Source organism: Balaenoptera musculus, chromosome 15 (genome assembly GCF_009873245.2).
Source record: "Balaenoptera musculus isolate JJ_BM4_2016_0621 chromosome 15, mBalMus1.pri.v3, whole genome shotgun sequence".
Classification (NCBI taxonomy): domain Eukaryota; kingdom Metazoa; phylum Chordata; class Mammalia; order Artiodactyla; family Balaenopteridae; genus Balaenoptera; species Balaenoptera musculus.
In genome coordinates, this window is record NC_045799.1 from 53,580,820 (window position 1) to 53,586,524 (window position 5,705).

Genomic DNA, 5,705 nt, shown 5'->3' on the forward strand with positions numbered 1-5,705 from the left:
CAGGCCCTTAGGTTGTTTCCATACCTTAGCTATTGTGAATAATGCTGCAATAAACATGGGAGTTCAGATCTCTCTTTGAGATTAAAAAAAAAAAAATTACCATTTTAATCATTTGCAAGTGGACAAATTTAGTGACATTTAGTACATTCACAGTGCTGTGCAACCATTACCACTATCTAGTTTCAGACTATTTTCATCACCCAAAAGGAAACTTCATACCCATTAGCAGTCACTCCTCATTCCTCCCTCTCCCAGCCCCTAGCAACCACTAATCTGCTTTCTGTCTGTTTGGCTTTACCTATTCTGGACATTTCATATAAATGGAATCACATAATATTTGGCCTTTTGTGTCTGGCTTCTTATACCGAGCACCATGTTTTCAAGGTTCATTCATATTGTAGCATTTGTCAGCACTTCATTCCATTTCATGGCTGAATAATATTTTTATATATCCATTCACCGGCTGATGGACATTTGGGTTGTTTCCACCTTTTGGCTATTGTGAATAATCTGGCTGTGAACATTTGTGTATGAGCTTTTGTTTCAATACCCTCTGCTTTCCACTTAAGTTTTTCAACATATTTATGAGGTGGTTTTTACTTTGTGGCTGAATAAACAGCTCAGAGAGGCTATAGAACCTCTCCAAGGCCACACAGCAGAAGTGAGGCTGGGACTGTAATTTTAATACTTGGCTACACATTTGCTGCACACAGGGGTTTAAATTCCCCAAGGGAACAGGCTTACGCATCCACCCATCCACCCTACATTTATTGAGCACATACTATGTGTCAGGTGCCAGAGGCACAGAAGTATAGATGCTGAGGTTGCCTGTGGGTGACTCAGAGTCCAGGGGACAGGCAGACAAATAAGGGGGGTCCTGCCAGAGGTGTGAATGGGAGGTGACACAGGAGAACAGGGAGAGGGTCCTAACTTGGAGAAGCCAGGAAGAGGAGGGCTCCCTGGAGGAGGTGGTGCTAGAATTGAGTTTTGCAGGCTGGGAAGAATTAGCCTGTTGGAAGCATCTTCACTCAGCCGCTCATCCAGATATGACAACAGTCTCCTAACAGATCTGCCTGTGGCTGCTTTCTACAGGAACATGGATGACATTTACCTTTACAGCTTTGGAAAGATCTGTGAATTGTATAAAGATGTCACCAGTGGGTTTTCTAGTGACAGGAGGTGACAGTCTGCCTAGGTTTTCAGGTGAAGTTTTCAGAAGGTTTTTATCTTGATGTGGGTGGACTGTGGGCTGGATATCAGACCCAGATGAGATGACACATTTCCCTCTTCCTGAAATTGCCTGAGAATTCTGTTCCAAGTATTTGCTTAGGTTGAATTTTTGGGGTGAGGAGGTGGTGTGTCAGGGGTGCTCCATTTTGTATTTGCATAACTTGGCCTCTCATTAATTAGCACGGTGTTTTGCTATACAAGGGAATTTTGTAGAATTTTGTGATGAGTATGCAGCGAAGCAGTTGAGGGTATTTTGCAGCTTGCAGGCCTGGGCTCACATCTCTGCTCTGGGCTTACATTTTTCACTTGGGGCAAATCTCATAACCTCTCTGTGCCTCTGTTTCTTTCTCTGTAAAAAGGAATAATGATATATTTCCTGAGGTTGTGAGGCTCCAATGAGATGATGCATGTTGACAGGAATGCTTACTGCTCATGGGATATCCACATGCACCCCCTCACTTCCCAGTCCCCTTGTAATCGTGGGCCATGTGTTTTGAGTGGAAGCCACATCTATGACTTCCAGCCTGAAGCTTTCAAGTGCTGGTGCATAACCATCTCACCCTCTCATCCCCTGCCACAGTAACTGTGGAAGTCTTGCATTGAGATGGTAGTCTCCATCATTCTGGGTCTCTGAGTGACCAAATAGAGCATAGTCCCCAGCTAACCCGTGGTGGACATGGAATGTGAGAAGTCAGCCTCTGTTGCCAAGCCACTGAGATTTTGGGGTTAATTTGTTATTGTGGCATAACCTAGTCTACCCTGGCTAATGCAGCAGGTAAAGCACTTACATGGGTCCTTAGTACTGGTAAGTGCTCAACAAATGTTAGTTACTTTCAGTACAATAATAAATTGCTACTGATAGTTTCTTTGTCTGATCTAATGATGCCAATATGCTATTTTGTGCTTGGACAAATTGGACTTGGCACTCCTTCCAACACGTGGAAAAGACAGATGATTGAGGGCCAATAAAGCATCATTATCTTTAGTTTGCGTCCCTGGATACCCTTGGTGGCAAAGAACAACGTATGCTACTCTGGGGAAGCCAGGCCTGGAAGGGAGCTGTTGTTAGCAGGATCAGGACTGTCCAAGGCCAGGCGTTCTTTGATCAGGAGAGAACTTTGAGTCCCTGGTATGTAGATTCTCCAAGGGAATGTGAATACTGGTACTAAGTAGTCTGGCTCTTTGGGAATTGTATATTAATCACTTAGGCCCTTTTAGGGACAACACATATATATCTCAATATTCTGGAAAAACATAAAAACACATAAAACACATAAAAAACAGCCAGCAGTCATTCAGCAATCCACCATGTCCACTGAAACTTCCCCAAAGTGCAACATTTTGTGTAATCAACAGAGCTTAGTGGAGGTGGCTGGCTAGAGAGAATTCTAATTGTAGTCACTATGATGCTTATGGTCACAGCATTGCAGTGTATCTTGGTTTCTCTTTGGTGAGCTCTGGTTTGGAAGGTATAAATCCATCATCTGTTTTAGCAAATATTTATTGAGCACTTTGGATGGGGTGGAAGATGAAATATGGAGGAGAGAGTAAATCTCTTCCTGGCCACTATGTTTTCAAGCTGTCCTAGTACTCAGCTGTGGGTCATGCAGGCTTGAGGGTCCCACAGTTCCAGAAGCATCTCCCATCCATGCCATTCTGGACTAGATTCTTCTTTGCCAGCCCGGTAGAGCCATCTCTGACTCTTACTTTCTTTTGCATGGCAGTTATATCAGTCACTGGGAATTGTTACAGAAGTGCAGTGCATTTTGTGAAACTTACGGTTGATCAAGAATCCCATTAAACTTTGTTAAGAAATCTACATATTTATGACATAGTTACTAGAGTGGAGATGGAGAAATTTCCAAACACATTATAGGAATCATCCCAACAGAAGGTAATAGTCAGAACTCTTGGTTGCAAGTGACAGAAACCCACATCTTACTAGGGTAGGTAAGAAAAGGGACTATGCTTTAGTCTGGTTTTCCCTCAAAGCAGACCCTGAGGGACTTCCCTGGTGGCAGTGGTTAAGAATCCGCCTGCCAATGCAGGGGACACAGGTTCGATGCCTGGTCTGGGAAGATCCCACATGCCATGGAGCAACTAAGCCTGTGCGCCACAACTACTGAGCCTGCGCTCTAGAGCCCGTGAGCCACAACTACTGAAGCCCGCATGCCTAGAGCCCGTGCTCTGCAACAAGAGAAGCCACCGCAATGAGAAGCCTGCGCACTGCAATGAAGAGTAGCCCCCGGTCGCCACAACTAGAGAAAGCCTGCGTGCAGCAATGACGATCCAACACAGCCAAAAATAAATAAATAAAACAAATAAATTTATATATATTAAAAAAGCAGACCCTGAAATAAGGATGGGAGTGCAAGTGGTTTATTTGAGAGGTGACTCCAGGGAGCACCCATAAGGGAGTGGGGAAGTGATTCAAGGAAGGGAATTAGGCCAACATGGTGAGTTTTAGTCTGGGGTGCATGCAGTACTAGAATGGTGAGTACCAATGGGCTATGGGCATGGCATCTGCAAGAGGCCTTTTGAGGCATGATTTCCCATGTCACTGAAGTCATTCTGCAGAAAGGCAGGGATGCAGCTGGGCTCTAGGAACCAGGGGCTCACACATTACCAGATCTCTCTCTCCATCTCTGTGTCTGCCTTTGTCTGCATATCACCTCAATTTTCTCTCACTGGGGACTGGCTTTCTCCATAAGGTGAGGAGTGTGGCCACAAACACTCCCCTTTGTCTCACTCCAAAGTTCCTGTCATCACAGAGCATGTCTATATTTTCCCAGTTCCAGCTAGGAAAAACAAACCTGAGGGAGGAACTCTGATTGGCCTGTTTGGGTCAGATGCCCATCCCTGAACCAATCAACTGTGGACAGGGGGGCGGAGTCATGTAAGAACATGGCAGCCCCCACCAGAGCCATGTGACTGGGGTAGGAAAAGGTGCAAGTCTCAACAGAAGGGAGGGGCCGGTAGGCTAAAAAAAAAAAAAAAGAGATGTCTGTGATGAAAGGAAAGGATTAGGAGATGCATCCTGTTAAACCTGTTACTGATTGGGGCTTTGAACATTTTTCTGAATATAAAGTTTCACTGTGGTTCTTTCAGCATGATTTAGCAGAAAGGGAAAATCCTAGCATGAGCTGAACATTTCCTATGGGCAGGCTGTTGCTGTGGATTCAAATACTTATTGATTGATCCAAAGATCAATTACAATGCTTCTCAAGTGATGTAAACTCTGATAGGGTCTGCTTTTGATGGGGCTGAAGTCACGCAAGAGGAGAACTGGCATGTAGGACACTCTAATTTCTTTCTTCCATTGAGTACTGTCAAGTTTAGGTTCTGGCTGGCATTGGATGCACCTGGAGGGACGGTTGCATATAAAGGATCGTGTGTTTGTGTGTGTGTGTGTGTATGTATGTTAGGTATTTTCCAAAGATGAGTGCAGCATCCCACAAATGCCCTTTTGCAGTGTGATTGCAAACTCTTCATTAAGAGGTGGAGTTTATTTCTCTCCTCTTGAACCTGGGCTGGCCTACGACTTGCTTGGACCAGTAGAATGCGGCTGAAGTGAGGGTGTCTGATGTTTGGTCCTAGGCCTTGAGAGCCCTTGTAGCTTCTCTTATTTTTGCTCTCTTGGAAGCCAGCACCAAGTAAGCCCTGGATCTCCTGCTCAAGGGGCCATGTGGAGAAGGGCTCTGGAGGACGAGAGGGCACATGAAGAAAAACCAAGTTCCCAGCCACCAGCAGCACCATCTGCCAAGCATGTGCGTGAGGCCATGTTGACCTTCCAGCCCAGCTGAGCCTCCAGCTGCATGTAGCCACACAAGTGAGCCCACATGAGACCAGCAGAGGAAATGCCCAGCCATCGCACAGAATCATGAGAAATAACAAATTTTGTGGTTCAAAGCTACTAAGTTTTGTGTGTAGTAGAAATAGCCCACGAGGGTGTGAGCATGTGGGGTACACAATTCCCATCTGCTGAAGATCCATGAGTTTCTAGGATCCAACCCAGAGCCAACTTATGTCCTCAATGTCCTTGTTTGAAACTTTTATGAAAATTTTCTTTAAAGACAATATTTTTAGAGCAGTTTTAGGTTCACAGCAAAATCAAAAGAAGGTACAGAGATTTCCCATATATCCTCTTCCCTGCACATGCACAGCCTCCCCCATTATCAACATCCCCACCAGCGTAGGACATTTGTTACGATTGATGGACCTAACACTGGCACATCATAGTCACCCAAAGTCCATAGTTTTACAGTTCACTCTTAGTGTTGTACATTGTATGGGTTTGGAGAATTCCTATGAAATTTTCACAGATTTGGACCATCCTCAGGGAAATCCCAAAGCTCAGAAATTATTTTGCCTCCTGAAATCTTCCACATGTGGTTGAGCCTTAGCAATTCCTAAGAAGGATCTGAAATGAAAGAAAAATGTAAAAAATGTATTCCTATGGCTTCACTTCGGCAAGA